The sequence below is a fragment of the Rhinatrema bivittatum genome, chromosome 2 (genome assembly GCF_901001135.1).
Source record: "Rhinatrema bivittatum chromosome 2, aRhiBiv1.1, whole genome shotgun sequence".
NCBI classification, from domain to species: Eukaryota; Metazoa; Chordata; class Amphibia; order Gymnophiona; family Rhinatrematidae; genus Rhinatrema; species Rhinatrema bivittatum.
The window spans coordinates 780,872,891-780,895,164 of record NC_042616.1 but is presented as its reverse complement, the minus strand read 5'-3'; positions in this window follow the sequence as shown (position 1 = coordinate 780,895,164).

Here is a 22,274-nt window from a genome sequence, read left to right as displayed (position 1 = left end):
GAAAGTTCCCTCTGAGGCCGCTCCGAAATCGGAGCAGCCTCGGAGGGAACGGAGGTAGGCTGCGCGGCTCGGCGCGCGCAGGCTGCCAATTTTGCGCAGCCTTGCACGCGCCGACCCCAGATTTTATAAGATACGCGCGGCTACGCGCGTATCTTATAAAATCAGGCGTACTTTTGTTCGCGCCTGCTGTGCGAACAAAAGTACGCGCTCGCGCAACTTTTTAAAATCTGCCCCATTGTTAATTGTAAACCGGGTTGATGTGATTCTTGTCATGAAATTCAGTATAACAAAAATAATAATAAATAAATAGATCAGCCACTTGCATGGTAAGAGCCTCCATAGATTTCCTGTGCAGATAAATGGTGATTTATATTATCTAGTTTATTAGTGTGACATTGAACACTTTCTTTTATGTCTTTGAGCGCGGCTTGGAATTTATTTAACCAGTCATCAACAACAACTGAAACATTTTTAGACGTGTCCCATATCAACTCATTTTTAAATGCTAGTATCAGCAATGCCTGCTCTGGCACCATCATAAGTTCAACAGGCTTAGATTTCTCTCACACTCTATGGGCAGCCTTTATGAACATAATATGCACCAAGTTGATATGAGAAGCCAGTCCACTCATCCACCTTCAAAACACGATCCAAAGGAGGTAAAAATCGGAGAACAAAAAGAATAAAATAAAAAATTCAGGTTGGCCCTAGGAGCTACACTACCCTGTGACTCTTAGGTGGCCATATAGGCTAGAAGCCTTCATTTTTTAAACACTTCCATGCAGTATCTCCTTTGTGAATGACCAGCAAACACTTTGGGTCCTGAAAGTAATCCTTTTTCCCATTGTAGGATTCATGCCAAGGTTATGGAACTAAGCCCTGGTATCAGGTGGGCCCCTAGTCTTATTGGTGTATCAGGAATAGTGGAGGGGGCAGCTACATTTCCTATCGAAATGTAGCTGCCCCCCTTATTTCAGGGTAACAGTTGACTCCCTTTCATGGTGGCAAAAAAAGGCTGCTAAAATTTAGTTTCATTTCAGCAGCAGCAGCAACAGCCTTGGAGAATCTGCCTCTGCTATGAGAAGGCATCTGCTATGAGAAGGCATCCCTATGATGCTATGATAAAGGATCCCAAAGGGAGGAGCACAAAGAAGAATATTTGTATCAACTGAGGGAGACGAAGAAAACAATCAAGTTGGCAAAAAATCAAGCAGAAGAGAGGATTGCCAAGGAGATAAAAAATGGTGACAAAACATTTTTCAGATACATCAGCGAAAAGAGAAAGGTCCAAAGTGGTATAGTGAAATTGAAAGGTGGTAATGATCAATGTGTGGAGACAGACGAAGAAATGGCAGAAATATTAAACGAATACTTCAGCTCTGTGTTCACTAAAGAAGACCCTGGAGAAGGACCATCTCTACACAACAAGAAAACTGGAGGGAAGTGGAATAGATGAAAATCCTTTTACAGTAGAAAATGTGTGGGAAGAGCTAAAGAACCTGAAAGTGGACAAAAGCCATGGGGCCTGATGGGATTCATCCAAGGATATTGAGGGAGCTCAGAGATGTTCTGGCGGGTCCGCTGTGTGACCTGTTCAATAGATCCCTAGAAACGGGAGTGGTGCCGAGAGATTGGAGAAGAGCGGTGGTGGTCCCGCTTCACAAGAGTGGGAACAGGGAGGAGGCTGGCAACTACAGGCCGGTTAGCCTCACTTCGGTGGTGGGAAAAGTAATGGAGTCTCTGCTGAAAGAGAGAATAGTGAACTATCTACAGTCCGGAGAATTGATGGACCAGAGGCAACATGGATTCACCAGGGGAAGATCCTGTCAGACAAATCTGATTGACTTTTTTGACTGGGTAACCAAGGAATTGGATCAAGGAAGAGCGCTCAATGTCATATACTTGGATTTCAGCAAAGCTTTTGATACGGTTCCGCACAGGAGACTGGTGAATAGAACGAGAAGCTTGGGAGTGAGTGACAAGGTGGTGACCTGGATTGCAAATTGGTTGACGGACAGAAGACAATGTGTGATGGTAAACAGAACCTTCTCTGAAGAGAGAGCGGTTTTAAGTGGTGTACCGCAAGGATCGGTGTTGGGACCGGTCCTGTTCAATATCTTTGTGAGCGACATTGCGGACGGGATAGAAGGTAAGGTTTGTCTTTTTGCGGATGACACTAAGATCTGCAACAGAGTGGACACGCCGGAAGGAGTGGAGAGAATGAGACGGGATCTAAGGAAACTGGAAGAGTGGTCGAAGATATGGCAGCTGAGATTCAATGCCAAGAAGTGCAAAGTCATGCATATGGGGAGCGGAAATCCGAATGAACTGTATTCGATGGGGGGGAAAGGCTGACGTGCACGGAGCAGGAGAGGGACCTTGGGGTGATAGTGTCTAATGATATGAAGTCTGCGAAACAATGCGACAAGGCGATAGCAAAAGCCAGAAGAATGCTGGGCTGCATAGAGAGAGGAATATCGAGTAAGAAAAGGGAAGTGATTATTCCCTTGTACAGGTCCTTGGTGAGGCCTCACCTGGAGTACTGTGTTCAGTTCTGGAGACCGTATCTACAAAAAGACAAAGACAAGATGGAAGCGGTACAGAGAAGGGCAACCAGGAAGGTGGAGGATCTTCATCGCATGACGTACGAGGAGAGATTGAAGAATCTAAATATGTACACCCTGGAGGAAAGGAGGAGCAGAGGTGATATGATACAGACTTTCAGATACTTGAAAGGTTTTAATGATCCAAAGGCAACAACAAACCTTTTACCATAAGAAAAAAATCAGCAGAACCAGGGGTCACGATTTGAAGCTCCAGGGAGGAAGATTCAGAACCAATGTCAGGAAGTATTTCTTCACGGAGAGGGTGGTGGATGCCTGGAATGCCCTTCCGGAGGAAGTGGTGAAGACCAGAACTGTGAAGGACTTCAAAGGGGCGTGGGATAAACACTGTGGATCCATAAAGTCAAGAGGCCGCCAATGAAGAGTAGGTGACTCGCCAGAATGATGGCTACTACCTGGAGACAATACCCTTATTCAATAAACATACACATGGTTACTGTGACTCCAACATCACTCTAAGCTTCAACAGCAAGAGGAAATGTGGAAAAAAGGATTTGCACTCTCAAAGACGGGAGTAGCTGGCTTGTTACGGCGGTTACTACCCCAAACCAAATATCCAAATTACTACCTCCACCTTCCTCTATTCCTGATGCCTTTCAACTAGCTTGATCACTCCATTCTTATACTTCACTTTCAATGCATATCCAGCATAGTTCTCTGCTTCAACAGCAGGGGAGAAGAAAAACTGTTACTTCACACATCCAGCAGAGCTCTCTGCTTAAACGGCAGGGGAGAAGAAAAAAGGATTCACACTCACAAAGCGGGGAGTAGCTGGCTTGTTACGGCGGTTACTACCCCAAACCAAATGTGCCTGATACTTCACTTTCGATGCATATCCAGCATAGCTCTCTGCTTCAACGGCAGGGGAAAAGAAAAACTGATACTTCATACATATCCAGCATAACTTCAACGGCAGGGGAGAAGAAAAAAGTATTCACACTCACAAAGCGGGGAGTAGCTGGCTTGTTACGGCGGTTACTACCCCAAACCAAATGTGCCTGATACTTCACTTTCGATGCATATCCAGCATAGCTCTCTGCTTCAACGGCAGGGGAGAAGAAAAAAACTGATACCTCACGCATATCCAGCATAACTCCCTGCTTCAACGGCAGGGGAGAAGATAAACAACCAATAAGGGCTGTATAACATAATCTGGGTAAAAACAAATAAGCATGAGTGTAGCTTGCTTATTGCGGCGGTTACTACCCCTATTACCTCTAACTAATCAAGCTAGATATTTCACTTGGATGCAGCTCCATCACCGCTCTCTACATTAATGGCGGGGGTGGAAGGGAATTAGAACCAAGAGCTAAGAGAAACAGATAAGTATGAGAGAAAAAATGAGGGAAGCTTGCTGGGCAGACTGGATGGGCCATTTGGTCTTCTTCTGCCATCATTTCTATGTTTCTATGTTTCTATGTAAGGCTATGGCAGGTGACTGGAGGCATTGAAGAGCCCCCAGTGCCAAGGCAAGTATAGGTCATGTTAGTCATGACATCAGTAAAGACATCACTTCCAAGTTTTGCAGCACTACTGTGACAAAATTAAATATATTAAAATAAAAGAAAATTAATAAAAATAAATTAAGACATATGGCCTAAGTTTAGGGAAGCCCCAGAGGAGTCCTGAAAGTTACATGGTAACACAATAACCGCTCCAAATGTTGCAAAATGCAACTGCCAGAGTCATTACTAACTCCCGTAAAACAGTCCACATCACCCCTATTCTGAAAGACCTGCACTGGCTCCCCATCCCCTCCAGAATAACCTATAAAATGCTCACTATTATACACAAATCCATTTACTCTCACAATTCCCTCTGGCTGGACATACCTTTCGGTGCTGTCCAACAGAACCGTCCTACGAGAACAATTCAGAAAGGAACTCTGCATGTTCCCTCTCTAAAATAGCGCACCTCTCTTCTACTAGGGAACGAGCTCTGTCCATCGCTGGCCCTACCTGCTGGAACTCCATGCCCATGTTGCTTCGCTTAGAATCTTGCCCAAATAAATTTAAAAAGAAATTAAAAACTTGGCTGTTTCATCAGGCCTACCCAGATTAGTCCACCTTCATACTCACCTCGCCGCCTGCTTCCTTATCCCCCCTTTACTCCTTTTTCCTTCTCTAAGTTTCCTTCTCTAAGTTTCTTCTCACTCCTACACCGTAGGTTCTTTGCTCCCTGCACTCTTCCTGTGAACCTTGCCCATACCCCCTTTTTTCAGTTTGTTCCCCTCTCCAATGTAATCTCTAGAATGTCGACTTGCTAATTTGTTGCTGATTTTCTTTTTTTTTCCGTCGGAACTTGTCTTTAATTAACGGTTGAATTTGTTATTAATTTCAGTTTTTGAGACCTGTACTTTCTTTGCCTTTCTCTTGCTTATTGTTATCCTGTTTTTTACCTCAATCCCTTGTTACAATGTACTTTCCACTCCTTTTGTTATAATGTGAACCGGCATGATGTTTCTTACTAATGCTGGTATATAAAAGCTGTTAAATAAATAAATAAATAAATAAATAGTAATGACGGCAAAAAAAGAGCAAAATGGTCCATATGGTCTGCCCAGCAAGCATTCCAAGGTAGTAACAGCTGCTCCATGCAGGTTACCCCCATATTTCTTTTAAGGGTAGTAACTGCTGCTTCGTGACAGTTACGCTTTTTTATTTATTCCTATCCTCTAGCCTTTAGGGATCTACAGTGTTTATCCCAAGCCCCTTTGAAAATCTTCACAGTTTTAATCTTCACCACTTCCTCTGAAAGGGCATTCCAGGCATCCACTACCTTCTCAGTGAAGAAATACTTCCTGACATTGGTTCTAAGTCTTCCTCCATGGAGTTTCAAATCGTGACCCCTAGTTCTACTAAATTGTGTCCAATGGATAAGGTTTGTTGAGGAACATGGATCATTAAAACCTTTCAAATATCTGAAGGACTGTATCATATCACCCCTGCGCTTGCTCTCCTCCAGGGTATATGTATTCAAGTTCTCCAACCTCTCCTTAAAAGTCATTCAATGGAGACCACCCACCATTTTGGTTGCCTTTCTCTGGACCACCTCCATCCTGTCTCTGTCTCTTTTGAGATACGGTCTACAGAACTGAACAGTACTCCAGGTGAGGCCTCACCAAGGACCTGTACAAGGGGATAATCACTTCCCTTTTCTTACTAGATATTCTTCTCTCTATGCAGCCTAGGATTCTTCTGGCTTTAGCTATCACCATGACACACTGCTTCGTCGACTTCAGGTCGTTAGACACTATCACCCCAAGGTCTCTCTACTGCTCTGTGCATATCAGCCCTTCACCCCCCAACGCATATAGGGGTAGATTTTATAAATCTACGCGCTCGTGTACTTTCATTTGCGCACCAGGTGCGAACAAATGTACGCCGGATTTTATAAGATACGCGCGTGCGGAAGGGGGTGCACATTTGTGCAACTTGCGTGCGCTGAGCCCTGCGTGCGCTGCCTGTTCCCTCTGAGGCAGCTCCGAAATTGGAGCGGCCTCGGAGGGAACTTTCCTTTTACCCCCCCACACCTTCCCCTCCCTTCCACTCCCTAACTCACCCCCGGCCCTATCTAAACCTTCCCCCTACCTTTGTTGTTAAAGTTACGCCTGCCTCTGGCAGGCATAACTCTGCGCGTACCAGTGGGCTGCTGGCATTCCATCACCCGACCCGGGGGCTGGTCCGGAGGCCTCGACCACGCCCCCAGGCTGGTGCCATGCCCCCCGACACGCCCCCAGAATGCTCCGAAATTCGCGCCGCCCACCCGACATGCCCCCGAAACGCCCCCCTTGCGTGTCCCGGGGCTTGCGCGTGTCCCGGGGCTTGCGCGCGCAGGGGGGTTTTAAAAGGGTTACGCAAGTACCTTATGCGCGTAACCCTTTTAAAATCCGGCTCATAGTTCTTTCGGATTATCACACCCCAGATGGATGACTCTGCATTTCTTGGCATTCAAGTTTTAAATCATGGGAAGACAGTTGGCGATCCCAGCACCAACATAAACAAAACCAGGTAAAATACAATAAAATAAGTTAAATTAAATGTATTTAATATAAGGGGAGATGTCAGAAAGACGAAGTCAGATTCCGGATGAGATTTAAAGAACTATAGGAGCATTAAAATATTACCAATTTCAGCGCTAAAATGAAGTGCAGAGAACATATAAAAATGTGAAAAATGAACCAAATAAAGACAATGGGGCTCTGTTGGGAGGATAGGGACCACAGATAATACATTTATTAAACATAAGAATTCACAGAAAATCAGTTTTATCCACAATTTATAATTACTAATTTTGGGGGGAAAATAAAGGTAAAATAAACGTTAGAATAGCTGGGGAAAACATCAAATCCTATTGAAACTGCTAACAAATATTTTTAGGAGAAAGAGAAGTTTTAAAAATTAGATTTTTCTACAGAAAAAAACTCCAATCCATTCAAGTTTAGCTAGTCTACTCCAGATTTTTGGTGTTTCAGAACATGGCTGAGCAAGATTCCAAACTGTTTCAAATCGGCTACAGAAGCTGTCACCTTGCCAACTAGGTTACCTCATGAAGATGCTGGCAAAAAACAACAGAGTAAGGATACCAAAACTGTGCTGTGACCATCTCCTATTGAGTTGTTTTGGGTTTTGTTTTTTTTTTTTTTTGGGGGGGGGGGGGGGCACTACTCTTAAAATTAATAACAGCAAACATTCCTGAATAATTTCCTTGCTCCTTTAATATCATGTGGGGCAAGGAAATGCTAATGGGTGTAATCCACCCTAAGGGCCATATTTTCAAAAAGTTATGCGCGCCGGCCCTATTTAAAAAAGGCCCATTGACACGCGAAAAGCACCGGGATGTGTGTAAGTCCCGGGACTTTACAAAAGGGGTGGGGCGTGATGGGTGGGGCGGTCCAGGGGCAGGGCCAAAGGCCCGCAACACAGCAGCCATTGCCGCTGTGTCGAGGGATCGCATGCCGGCAGCCTGCCTGTGTACGCAACTTGCTCCTGCCCGGAGGCAGGCACAAAAGGTAGGATAAAACTTTTTTGGGGCGGGGGCTTAGAGTAGGTCTAGGGGGGGGGGGGAAGCTTAGGGGAAGGGGTGGGAAGGTCAGGCTAGGGGAAGGGAATGAAGGAAGGCAGTGCGGCTAGGCGCACGCAAGGGGCCGGATTTTAATACCCACGCACCTATGTTTTATAACATGCGAGCGCAGCCGCGAGCATGTTATAAAATCCGGGTCCGGCATGAGCAAGGGGGTGTACAATAGTGTGCCTTGCGTGCGCCGATCCTTTGGGGAGCCCTGCTGGCTTTCCCTGTTCCCTCCAAGGCTGCTGCATCCAAGGCCGCTCTGAAACCAGCCCCTTGTGCATGCCTAGCCGCACTGCCTTCCTCCATTCCGTCCCAGGCCATTCCCTTCCCCCTAGCCTGACCTTCCAACCCCTTCCCCTAAACTTTCCCCCCTAGCCCTACTCAACACCCACCCAAAAGTTTTATCCTCCGAAATCGGAGCAGTCGTGGAGGAAACTTTCCATTCACCCCCCACCTTCCCCTCCCCTCCCTTCCCCTTCCTAACCTGCCCCCCCAGCCCTACCTAAACCCCCCTAACCTTTATTTTATAAGTTGTGCCTGCCTCTGGGCAGGCGTAGATTGCGCTCGTCGGCCAACGGCCAGCCCCCAATCCCGGGCACAGTGGAAAATGGGCGCTGTGCCTGGAGGCTCTGGCCCCGCCCAAGTCCTGCCCATTCCCCGCCCCTTTTTTGAAGCCCCCGGGACTTATGAGTGTCCCAGGGCTTTACGTGTGCCACTGGGCCTTTTGAAAATAGGCCGGGTGCAAGTAACCCCCCCTACGCGTAAGGCTTTGAAAATCTGCCCCAGGGTGCACAATTGTGCACCCCCTTGCATGCGCCAACTCCGAATTTTATAACATGCGTGCGCCTGCGCGTGCATGTTATAAAATCGGGCGTACATGTGCGCGCCCCGGGTAGCATGCTCACATGTAGGCCGCACGCGCATGTTATAAAATCTACCCCTAAGTGTAACTTAATGTATCTTATAGGAACTATTTTCCCCAATGACTTCAGGAGAGTCAGGATCCTGCTGTGAGGGAAAGTTTTTTTTTTCAGTTACAGTACTCAGGAGAGTGATGGTTGACATTGGAAAGGACAGGAAAAAAAGAAAGAGGAAATTGAAAAAAGGAAGACGTGTACAGACAACAAATAAAAAAGAATGACAGAAGCAAATAACAGTTAAATAACAATACTCATACTTACCTTCCATCTTCTTCAGTGGACTATAACACCAGTAAAAGAAGTTTTAACAAAGAATCAAATTCTTTACAATAATATAACATCAATACAATTCAACATCTTTATTAAAATAATGACAAAGAACTGAAAATAGATTTATCTGATCATTAGTTCTGAAGAACCTGTTCTGAGTAGTCTTATAATACCTAAAGGAAGAAAATAGTTCTCATTAATGTTTTATTGCTTGCTAAAGTTGTATTATAGTTATTCTTAATACTAAGTTGCCGGTTTAACATCTTTGATATCAATTTTAAATATCGAGATCTTAAAATCAACTCTGATTTCATTTTCATAAATCCTGCCTTCCATCTCTATATCTGGGAGTTTGACTGGGTGGGTTTCGGACCTCTTTTTTCTGTAGTAAAACCTGATTGGAAGGAGGAATTTTATTCTCTTCTAGCTCCCAATCTTGCATATGCCATCCAGTGACTCAGATTATAGGTATCATTATTTAGAAACCCCACCGAATACATTTTGCCACCTTTGCCATCATAAGCGAAAGGGACACTGCTCACAGAAGGGGTCAGGCTACTATTTATTCCTGTAGAGCTACTTGACAAATGCAGTGATACCAAAAATGTTTCAGAAGCAGAGCCATACACATATATAAATGTGTGAGGATGGTGACTTGAAGCATGGGAAGCATTTCTTGCCCATACTTCCATCTGATATCATGCCGTAAGCAAGCTCTATTTGCTTCTCCTGCCCTATTCCAGATGTTGCTATTGTCTTCAGAATGATTTTGTCTGTCCTAAAAGAGGTATTGTGTCTCATGCATATTGCAATCGGGCTACTGTGCGTGGGAGAGTGGGGGGGCCAATCTGTGAGCTCACGTAAAGGGAGTTTATTCAACTTCTCCCTGGTGTGCAGGGCCCCTCAGTTGATGGGTTCAAACACAGGATATGATCATTTTTATTTGCCTAACTTGGCGAATACATTTTTTTTTTTAAACAGAAAATGCTTCTAAGTACTGATGTGGGTTCCCTTTCCCTCTCTTTTTCATCCCTTGGCAGCAGCCACTAAGCAGCAGCAGATGGATAATCTAAATTTCTGTGACTGTGGTCAACATTTCAGAAACAATCCAACAGCTTGGCAGTTTCATTTTTTTTCTCGGCTCTGATGTCATTTTTCTTGGTGAAAAAACAAACAAGCAACCAACCCCATACATAGAAGCTAATACCCATGGATCCAACATGAATCTTTAAACAATTAGATAATAGATAACTATTTGAACAAATGTTATACCACAGGATTAGGTTGCTGGGGGCAAAAACTACAATTACAACATTTCTATTTTAACTGGGTTTAAATAGTTTAGGCAATGACTTTGCCAATAAAAACTGCCACTTGTGGAAGACCAGATGTCAGAGTGTGTAGGCAAATGCAAAGAGCATCTTTTATTGCTAGGATGCCAATTTAAAGTCAGCCGTGGGATATTTACGATGGAATGTTACTACCATTTGATAGCTGTTTATTGTTCTAAGTGGAGTTAGTTTTGGGGTTTCAGTTATATTTCCTGTAGAAGGCTCTTCTCACTGCAAGATCACATACACGTCTTGCCTCATACACATCTGGTGTTATTATATGCAGTGTCTTTAAAAAATTATATGTAATGTAAGAATAGAACATTCTAACTAAGCACAGTGCCATGGTTGGATGTAGAAACTTCAGCACAGAGTTGCAGTGAGAATAAAGTAACCACCCACATGGTAAGTTAATGTACAGGTCTCAAACTCCAGTCCTCCAGGGCTGCAAACCGACCGGGTTTTCAGGATACCCCTGATGGGTCATAGATGAGATTGCCATTATCAAACCCCATAAGAGAAAGCTCCTTCTGCTAGAAGACTCAGGCATTAGAGGAACTAATTTGGGATCTCATTTTCAAGGGGGTAGAATAATTAGATGCCTTCCAGGATCCTTACATAGTAGAAATGCAAGTTATAGAAGAAAAAGACTCTAAAATTAATGTTATCATCCATTTGGTGACCGGTGACTGTGCAAGAAACAGTATCCAAGCAGTACAAAAGATTTCCAGTATCTTGGGAAGAAGATTAATGGGTATCACCTTTACTAAAATATTATCTGTTCCCAGAAATGGAAAGGAAATGATAAGCCAGATAGAAAATTTCAATACATGGCTCAAAACATGGTGGAAAGAAAGTGGATTTGGATACATTGGAGGCAGAGGCCATGTATGGAGTAGTAAAAGACTATATAATAAGGATGGCCTACATTTAAAAGTGGCAGGAAAGAAGACCATAAGTGAGAAATTCCGGTCATACATCATCAGACATTTAAAATAAAGGATGGGGGTGGCAGAAGGTAGACCATGAAATTGGAATGTCACCCCCAAGCAATACAGGAAGTGAAAGGAGATAAAATCAATCAGCTCTACAGTCCTTGCTTAAGCAAAAGAGCAGAAAAGTTGACTATGAAGTAGAGATGTGAATTGGAACCGGAATCGGCTTGGATTCCGGTTCCGATTCACATCGTGTTTTTTTTTTCGTCCGGCACGATCGCGGTTTTGTTTATCGGCTGCGCCTGAGCCGATAAACAAAAAACCCACCCTGACCCTTTAAAACTAACCCCTTAGCTTCCCCCACCCTCCCGACCCCCCCCCCCAAAACATTTTACAGGTACCTGGTGGTCCAGTGGGGGTCCCAGGAGCGATCTCCCGCTCTCGGGGCCGTCGGCTGCCACTAATAAAGATGGCGCCGATGGCACATGGAGGGAGCACTGGATGGCCAGCACCATCTTTAAAAATGGCGCGGGCCATCCAGTGCTCCTACCATGTGACAGGTGCCCGCTTTTCTAACGTACCCCCAGGCACCCCTCCTGGGGGCACCATGCAATATTTAAATTAGGGGTTGCGTTATCAAGGAGCCGTCTGCCATTTAGGGAAAAAGATGCCAAATTTATCAGTGTCCATTTCTCTAATCGGCGCACAGCCAGGGGTTCAGTAAATGGATGCTTATTAACTGAGCATCCATTTCCTGAACCCGACCACTGGCATTTTTTTTAAAGGTTTTTAAAGATTTGTTCCTCCTACTTAATATCGCAATGATATCAATTAGGAGGATGTACAGCAGAAAAGCAGTTTTTTCTGCTTTTCTGTATAACTTTTTGGAGCTCAGTTTTTTTTGGGGGGGGTTTGCATTTGGAGTGAATAACTAAAAGCCTCATTCATATGCATTTGCATGTGATGAGCGCTATTAGTTTCACCCCGCGTTGGACAGGCATTGTTGAGGCGCTAATCGTCTTATTGCATAAGGGGATTAGTTAGCTCCTAAACAACCCGCATCCAACTGCCGGTTAAACTGCTCAGCTGAGCACACTGTATTGCATCAGCCCCATAAGGTATATCAAGGTAAATGGATAGAGTGTAGTAAAGAGGTTTGAGGGGCTGTGGATTTCGAAGCCTGGATTGGTCACTGTGACCTCTGGAGTCCTCTCCTGGGGGCTGCTGGTAACAGTATGCAGATGAGTCTTCCGGTCCTCTTCTTCTGTAAGGGGTGCGGGGCTTCTAGAAGCTGGGGCTGTGGAGTTCAAAGCCTGACTTGCTCACTGTGACCTCTGATGTCCTCTCCTGGGGGCTGCTGGGAACGGTATGAAGATAAGCCTTCCAGTCCTCAGTTTTGGAATTCTCTTCCAGCTGATATTAGACTGGAAATGAACTGTATGTCCTTTAAAAGAAGATTAAAAACATGGCTATTTCTAGACAATGGGTAATTTAGGCCCTTTGGTGAGTCATATGGGGCTTATGTTAAATAACTGGGGCTGACAGCATGTGCTGAGATCAGTAGGCAGGAATGCCTGGGTATGGAACATTTACTTGAGTTGGGCTAAGTTTTTAAGCTATTTTTCGATTGTATTTTTATTATGACAGATTATTTATTTTTTATAGGTTATATTACTTTTATTTTGCGGTAATTTTTTTATATTGATCTGCACTGCACTGGGCAGGTCTTAAGGACCTAATGTTGTGGACTGTAAGTAATAAATGAAATGTAATATATCCTTGACATTGATCTGATTACAGCAGCTGTATGGGTACATCTAATTCAATCTGAGCTAACCGAAAATTTGTTTTAGATAGCACTCTTCCGACATTCATTATGATTTCTAAACTCTCCACAGTATGAGCAGAACTGAAAGCTATTGAGAAAAAGTCCTATATAGGGAAGTTCATTCTCTTATTTCTGCAGGTACAGATTGTCTGTGTATTAGTATAATTGTGTACAATACAGTATTAGCATTGCTTATTATAATCGGATAGAGCTATCACATTCCCTTGGGTTCCATTTTTTTCTGTCTAGGTAATAGGATCCTTTTTCCACTCTCCCACTGGATACTTATTTCAAATAATAGTGTAAAGTCCCAGAGTAGACCTGAGTCGTTAAACAAAGCAAATACAAATTAGGCCAATTCTTGACAGAAGATGGAATTTACAAGGCGAACAAGAAAATGTAAGATACCAGCTAGTTTGTTAGTCTACCAGGCAAAGAGGATAAAGAAGAAAATCTATTCATAATTAAAGGACATCTCCTTCCCCTCCCCCACCTCCACCTCTCGAGGGATAGCCATTAAATTAGATATCCAATTAAATACGTCAAGGACATTAGGAACTTTACCGTATCAGTCCTGAGAGCTTTGCTTCCCTTTTCAGCTGCTTGGTGGTTCACTTGGGTTTATTGCAAAGGCAGATTTAACACATTACATGCTCAAAATTGAAGACTTAAAAAGATTTTAAAGGAGAACAACTGCCAGCTTATACAGTACTCCTGTGTTGTGGAAGACAATGGAAACATATCTTCGACCTCCATATCTCCAGCCCCAGAAAGCTGGGTGGCTCAATAGTCCTATCCACCACTGTCTTTTCAGTAGTTTGTAAGCAATACAATGGAGGAGCTCCTTTATAAGAAGTCATTGTAATCTTTATTTTATTTTTTGTTTAAATAAGCACAATATCCAGATAAACTTATCTGATAACTTAAACTGGATATTCAGCACAGCAGAGTCTTGCTGCAGTAATGGTAGCCTATGGTCTCTAGCTTTTTACCTCTCCTTCAGTTGGTCAGTTTTATTACTCTTTTAAATCTCTATTTTATTTCTCGGTTTATTTCCTCATCTTGGCTTGGTGGGTGCTAGTATGACACCCCCATACTATATTCTTCCCTGCCACATTTGGAATTTTTATCCATATGGATTCCAGTGAGCAGTTTGTTTCCTGCAGAATTTGAATCCTGCTTGTCTCTATGCCATCCTTACAATGTAGTGCTACGCCTCCACCAATTTGATCTGCCTTGTCATGACATTGTAATGTCATGTGTCACTGTGTCCACCAGGCCTCTGATATGTCTATTATATCTGTATCTACATTTACTGTAGTGCCATACATTCTAACTCTACAATCTTATTTTTCAGATTTCTAGCATCCGCATGCAGACATTTTAAAGTATATATATTTGTTTATTTCTATTATTAGTTGTATTCACAATCTGTTTATTAGCAGATGATATGGGCAGTTTGGAGTTGTTTATGTATGTGTGCTCTTTATTTAAATCTATCTGTATTACTTCAACTTTTACCATAGACTCGCTAGTGGGATATTCTATCTTACCTGCTATGCCTCCTTCTGCGCCATTTACTTCTGAGTGACTATCAGCTTTCCCCCTTGATCTAGTTTAAAAGCTAAATGTTAGTGCCAGCAGCCAGGTTCCATGCCAGCTAAGGTAGAGTCCATCCTGTAAAATAGGCTCCCTGGTTCCTCTTCCCTGCACCAAAATAAAGGTACTGTTGGGAAAAATGTTGATAGATGCTTGGGGCTTCTGAGGTAGGAATACCATAGCAATGTAGTAGATGATGGGAGAGAAAGACTAATTGACCCATCCAGTCCGACCAGTTATTCTGCCCACACTGCTATGGATGCATCCTAGTGGCCAGCCACAGAGCACTACTACTTACATGATATCTTTCCTACAATATTTCTTTTATAAAAGACCGTTTTTGCTGCCTTCCTCCATTGTATCATCTTGGATAACTGAGCAAAGAAGATCCATTAGTTCTCACCCAGCACCTCTTTCCTTCCCATGGTATGGGGGCTGCACAATCTTTATCCTCTCTCTCTCCCCTTCACCCACATAGGTTCTCTCTCTCTCATATACAGACAGGCTCTCTCATAAACACACACAAGCTCTTTTACTCTCTCATACACAGACAGCCTTTTAAACATACCTACACAGGCTGACTCCCTCATACACATACACAGGCTCTTTCTCAGGCTCTTTCTCATATATACACACTGGTACTCTCTTTCTCTCTCTCATACACATGCTGGCTCTCAAACGCACAGGCAGACTGACTCTCTCTCTGATAGAGTCAAGCTCTCTCTCTGATATACACATGCTGGCATTCTCTCTCTCTCATACACATGCCAGCTCTCTCTCATACACACATGCTGACCTTCTCTCCCTACCTTATACACATAAATGTACTTTTGCTCTCATACACATACAAGAACTCTCTCACTTGCTATCTCTCTCATACACATGCAAGAGCTCTCTCATATAAACATGCTGGTGGCTGGCACTCTCTGTCACATGCACACAAGCTCTCATACTCACAAGAAGGTGCTCTCTCTTACACATGTAGGCACTCTCTCTCATAAATACACACAAAGGCTATCTCTCTCACACACAAGATCTCTTTTCTTCTGGGCCTTGTCTTCCCTGCAGACTGCTGGAGGAGATGTGGAGGAGATGTGGCCTTGCCTGCCACCTGTCCTTTGGATTGGATTGCTTCTGGATTACCTTGTCTGCTGCCTGCCCCCTGGATTTGGACTGCCTTCTGGATTACCGTGTCTGCCGCTGGCCCTTGGATTTGGACTTTCTTTTTGGATTACCTTGTCTGCCGCCTGCCTTTTGTACTCGGACTGCCTTTGGATTGCCCTGTCTGCCACCTGCCTCTGGATTCGGACTGTCCCTGGAGCTGTCTGGCCTGTTGCAACCCCAAGCTTGGATTGGTCCCTGAGCTCAGGTAAGGCTGTTATTCTGCCATTGGGTTCACATAACCAAACACTTTGGCCACAAAGGGTTGAGCTCTATTGCAGCTCCTCTGAGCCCTTCCTTGGGGCTGAGCACGAGCTGATAGGAAATCACATATCCAGTGTGACCCACTCACTGGGTGATACCCAGTCCCCTGATAGTCCATTCATTTCCTCTTCCTGCTCACTCGGGATAGGAACCCTGTGGGTAGGCACCAAGACTGCGGCACCAAGACTGTGGCCGCCTCTCTTTTCTCTTTCCCTCTGCAGTTCTACACCCTGCCTGTATATCTTTATACTAGCCGTTAAGCCCGTAACAACGGGCTACATTTAAAAAAAAAATTTTCAGTCCATTTCCCTCCTACTCCCTCCCCCCCTCCCTCCTCTATTCTCCCTCCCCCTCTATTCTCCCTCCCTCTCACCTTCCCCCCTCCCTCTCACTTCCCCCCTCTATTCTCCCTCCCTCCCCCTCCCCCTCTATTCTCCCTCCCTCTCACCTTCCCCCCTCCCCCTCTCCCTCTATTCTCCCTCCCTCTCACCTTCTCCCTCCCTCCCCCTCTATTCTCCCTCCCTCTCACTCCCCCTCTATTCTCCCTCCCTCTCACCTTCCCCCCTCCTCCTCCCCCTCTATTCTCCCTCCCTCTCACTCCCCCTCTATTCTCCCTCCCCCTTCCCCTCTATTCTCCCTCCCTCTCACCTTCTCCCTTCCCCTATTCTCCCTCCCTCTCCCTCCCCCTCTATTCTTCCTCCCTCTCCCTCCCTCTCCCTCTATTCTCCCTTCCTCTCATCTTCCCCCTCCCCCTATTCTCCCTCCCTCTCCCTCCCCTTCTATTCTTCCTCCCTCCCTCTCCCTCCCCCTCTATTCTCCCTCCCTCTCACCTTCCCCCCCTCCCCCTATTCTCCCTCCCTCTCCCTCCCCCTCTATTCTTCCTCCCTCTCCCTCCCCTCGCCCTCCCCTTTCAGCTCATCCGCAGACGGAAGATCTCCGGGGGGGGGGTGTCCCTCCCGCGCGCTCCTGCTCGTCGCCGCTGCTGCCGCTACTGCTCCTCCCACTCCTGCTTCTCACCACCGCCGCCGCTCCTGCGGCCCCAGCGCCATTTTTGTTTTTCGGGCACGCTCGGCTCTGACCGACGTGCTCGCCCGCGCATGCGCGGTAGAGCTGCTCTCTACTGCGCATTTGCGGGCCGTCAGTCAGAGCCCATTTATAAGGTAGATCCCATCCCTTGTGGGATGTTGTACCAAGACTGCCTAAGCATTACCTTTTGAATATGTCAGTCATAAAAGAGGCAGAGTGAGGCAGCCGCAGCAGGGGTGTTTTGGAGGGGCATTTTTTGCCACTCCAAAATTTTGCCACCTGAAGGCACTGCCTCACCCTGCCTCATAATAGAACTGCCCCTAGGACAGTTCCACCCCACCTATAAAGGATCCGGCCCTGGGAGTAAGAGGAAATGTGAAAGAGCTAGCCAGTGAGAGCTTCCAGCCCCAAAACGTAACACATTCTTGTGTAACCCCCACCCATGCAGGATAGGCACACCGGGGTGGGGGTTACACAAATATACTCACCTTTACTTTTTAACACCCACTGCATCATCTTATCATTTAAAACTTACTACTACTATTACTTCTACTTAACTACTACTACTACATACTACTAATACTACTTTACATTTCTTCCACTAAACTCATCCAATATGAAGATCAATATCTCTAAGAAACCTGTTGAAATAGCCAGGTCTTTACTGCCTTCCCAAAAGCTAAAATGTCATCCAGCAGTCTAATATTCCATAATTATAGTGCTACATTGGAAAAAGCATGTCCCCACATGCGCTATACTCAAGCTGACTATTTAGATATCAGAACCAATAAATTCTCCTGGGAAGAATGCAAGCCTGTTGCTGGAGCAGAAGCAGTTACTATTTCAGTAAGGAATCTCTGACTACTCCCTTTTACAACTTTAAATACTAACATAAATATTTTAAATTTGCAATGGGCTGCAATGCAGCAACCAGTACACATTTTTCAAAAGGGGGGAAACATGTCTTGTGAGATCCCAGACAACCATTCTACTCCCCTCAGGATCCTGGCTGCCATGTTTTGCACTTTGAAATTTCCTAAACACCACCTGTAAAAAACAAAGAATTATACTCATCTAAGCATGACATGATCACATCAGTGCTTGTATCCCTGTCTGATGCAAGGTTCAAAAGCACAATTCAGGGTGCAATTGCCAAACCATTCACAAATGCCTAAAGGTGATTACACCACTAAAGAGAGCTCCATATCTAGACTGCTCCCCAAATTACATACTGATATCTAGAAAGGAATCTTCAATCCATCCACTAAAATCTGGAAATCCTCATGCAGACTCTCTGATTTATTCTGTAAACTGCAAGGAAGGTTAGATCTCCAACATTACCTTTATGCAGACAACATATAATTTTTCTTTTAAGCAACATCAGGTGATATTTCTAACACAGGGCAAATTTTGATATATCTGTTTACCTTAAAGAACTGGCTAAGTCATAATAAACTTTCCTTAAATCTGTCCAAAACTGAGCTCGTCTACCTCAGTAGATTACATCCAATATATATCTCCCCTCCACCGCACTGTACGTTTTCAAGGTCATACTATTCCTTTTGTCCAGAAGGCTTGAAATTTAGGAATCATGTTTAACTTACAGCTTTCGTTCAAACTGCGTGTGAAAAAAAATGGTGCAGAATTTCTTCTGGAAGTTATGAATCATGCGCAAACTTAAACCTTATCTGGAACCAAATGATTTTAGAATTGTTCTTCAAACTTTATTTATCTCAAAACTCAATTATTGTAACTCAGTCTGAAGTACACTCTGAAAGCTCTTCAAATGATCCAAAATTCAGCCACGAGAATTCTGACTGATACCTCAAAATGCAATCGGGTCACTCCTGTTTTGAAATCTCTTCACTGGCTCCCTGTTAAGCAAAGAATACAATGTAAGGTTCATATCATGGTGCATAAGGATATGAGTGGTGAGGCACTGCTAGTATTAATTCTTTGCTAAAATGATATCAATTTATGAGAGTTTTAAGATCTGCTGGCCAGTGTTTGCTAGAGATTCTGAGCTTTTGAGTAATTACATCGACAGAAATTAAAGAGAGAATTTTCTCAGTCATGGGCCAAACATGGTGGAAAAGTCTACTAGTCTCTCTCTGTAAGGAAATAAATATTAAAGTGTTTAGGAAGAACCTGAAGGCATATTTCATGAGGTGTTTAATTTAACAGTCTGCCCTAAGACTCAGATGCTGTTTTAATGTAAATATTTTTGCCTGCTATTTTAGCTTTTGGAGTACACATCTATGAATTTTTTTAACTGTAAGCAGCTTAGATCCTAGGATAATGCAACATGCAAATTATCAAAATAAATAAATATATAAATATATACTGGTGTCCAATTAAAATCTGTTCTCTCTCAGCCAGCACAATATTTTCTGTAACCCTTTACTAATCATACTTACTTCATCTAGCCCCTCTTCCATAATAGGGCAGAAGAGCTGGACATCATCCAAATAACAATGAAAGTTCAGTCCCATTTCCCTAATTCCACAAACTAAACTAAATTTTAAGTAAATAGAGCAGAATACCAAATATTCATAAATAAATAATAACCAGCTGTGTGTTGAGTGCTTTTCACTGCAGGAAACAAATTGCAGTATGGAATCCTTATACTCGTCACACATGGATAGAAATTCCATTCCATTCCAATAATAATGGAAGATTTCAATTATCCCGCTATTGATTGGGTCAATGTCTCATCAGGACATGATAGAGAGATTAAGTTTCTAGATGCTATAAATGGCTGCATCATGGAACAACTGGTCTTAGAATTGACAAGACGGGCAGTTACTGTAGATAAAGTCCTCATTGGAACACACGAGTGAGTAGGAAGGGTTACTGTGGTAGGGCTGCTAAGCAATTGCGATCATAATGCAATCAAATTTGACATCAACATTCAAGGGAGGACATTAAGTAAAACTACAACAGTAGCATAGAGATAGGAAAGGAAATTAGAAAAAACACTAAAAGGAGCAGTTGCAAGGGTTAAAAGTTTGCATGAGGTGTGGACATTGTTTAAAAATACCATTTTATAAACCTAGATAAAATGTATTCCATGCATTAAAAAAAGAAGACCAAATGACTGCCAGTGTGGTTTAATGGTGGGGTAAGGGAGGCAGTTAAAGTTAAAAAGACATCATTCAAAAAATAGAAAGCAGATCCAAATGATGAAAATAAGCACTAAGCAGCAAAGCAAGTTAGATGCAGGCCAAGTGAGAATTTTATAAAAAGCTTCCAGTGAGGTAAAAACTAATAATAAAATCTTTTTCTATTGCATTTGAAGCAAAAAACCTATTAGGGAGTCAGTTGGACTGTTAGATAACTGAGGGAATAAAGTGATGCTCAAGGACAAGGAAATAGCAGATTATCTAAATGAATTCTGTCCCTCGGACTTTACAGAGGAGGATGGTGGAAATATTGCTTAATGGTGTGACTGCACCTTGAATACTATGTGCAATTATGGTCGCCACATCTAAAAAAAGATATACTCGCACTGGAGAAAGTATAGAGAAGAGCAACTAAAATGATAGCTATGCTTAATAGGGAAAAGTCTAGTCAACATGGTTTTATCAAAGAAAAGTCTTTCCAATCTTTTACAATTTTTGAAGGTATAAACAAACATGTAGATAAAGTATATTTAGATATTCAGAAGGCATTTGACAATGTACCACATTAGAGACTCCTCTGGAAATTACAAGATCATGGGACAGGAGCAGTGTTCTGTTGTGAATTGGTAACTAGTTAAATGGCCAGAAACAGAAGGGTTGGACTAAATGGTTGGTTTTCCAAATGGAGAAAGTTTGTTAGTGGAGTACCATAGGGTACTTGGACATGGGCTGTTTAATATATTCATAAATGTTCTGGAAAAGGGAGCGACAAGTGAAGCGATCAAATTTGAGGATGATACAAAATTATTTAAATTATTTAAAACAGCAGTGGATTGCAAGGAACTTCAGTAGTATCTTCTCAGATTAGGAGACTGGGCAACTGAATAAAATAGAGGTACAGGATAGAGATGTGAATCGTGTGCCAGATCGTCTTAACGATCAGATTCGGCTGGGGAGGGCGGGGGAGGAATCTGATCCTTAAGAAATGTGAATTGGAATCGTTTCCGATTCCAATTCACATCGCTAATTTTTTTTTTAGGGAGGCCCGCGCCGTTAAAAAAAAAAACCCCCACCCAGCCCTTTAAATCGACCCCACCCTCCCGACCCCCCAAAAACCTTTTAAAATTACCTGGTGGCCCAGGGGGGCCTCGGGGAGAGATCCAGGGGGGCCTCGGGGAGAGAAGAGATCCAGGGGGGCCTCGGGGAGAGATTTCCCGTTCCCAGGCATCAGCTGTTCTAAAAAAAAAATGGCGCCGATGCCCCTTTGCCCTTACCATGTGACAGGGTATCCGTGCCATTGGCCGGCCCCTGTCACATGGTAGGAGCACTGGATGGCTGGCGCCATCTTTAAAGATGGCGCCGGCCATCTTTACTCATCAGCCCCTATTATACTATACTCTAAAAATGGCGCCGATGCCCCTTTGCCCTTACCATGTGACAGGGTATCCGTGCCATCAGCCCCTATTATATAATAGGGGCTGATGAGTAAAGATGGCCGGCGCCATCTTTAAAGATGGCGCCGGCCATCCAGTGCTCCTACCATGTGACAGGGGCCGGCCAATGGCACGGATACCCTGTCACATGGTAAGGGCAAAGGGGCATCGGTGCCATTATTTTTAGAACAGCTGATGCCTGGGAATGGGAAATCTCTCCCCGAGGCACCCCTGGATCTCTCCTCTCCCCGAGGCCCCCCTGGATCTCTCCTCGAGGCCCCCCGAGGCCCCCCTGGACCACCAGGTAATTTTAAAAGGTTTTGGGGGGGGTCGGGTGGGTTTTATTTTTAGCGGCACGGGCCTCCCTAAAAAAAAAGGGTCGGGAAGGTGGGGGAGGCTAAGGGGGATCGATTTAAAGGGTCGGGTGGGATTTTTTTTTATCGGGCCATCGGTGCCATTTTAATTCGTGGCAGCCAAAATGGCGCTGATGGCCCGAGAGCGGGAGATCACGCCGGGACCCCCCCCACTGGACCACCAGGTAATTTAACATTTTGGGGGGGTTCGGCAGGGTGGGGAAGGGTAAGGAATTGGTTTTAAAGGGTCGGGGTGGGTTTAGGGGTTGTTTTGGTGTGCCGGTTTTCCCGCCCTCCCCCAAATAATTCCCGTGCCCTATTTAACGATACAATACAAA